The following is a 237-nucleotide window of genomic DNA, read 5'->3' on the forward strand; positions in this document are numbered from 1 at the left end:
AAAGGCCGGAGAACACAGTTATTTTCCCTTAATTGTCTATCAAAACATAATGACAATTAAAAAAAAAATCCACCTGCTCTTTTCCGATAAGGCTTGGTGTGCATAAAGTTTGACTTTTATCCCAAAACATACCAAAAATTCAGAAAACTCTCGCTGCTCATTTTCAAACTTTTAGGACACCGGTATTGATAAAGCCAGAGAGCTTCCGAGAAGGGGAAATTCCACCTTTATTTTCGA

This window comes from Mytilus galloprovincialis, chromosome 4 (genome assembly GCF_965363235.1).
Source record: "Mytilus galloprovincialis chromosome 4, xbMytGall1.hap1.1, whole genome shotgun sequence".
Lineage (NCBI taxonomy): Eukaryota > Metazoa > Mollusca > Bivalvia > Mytilida > Mytilidae > Mytilus > Mytilus galloprovincialis.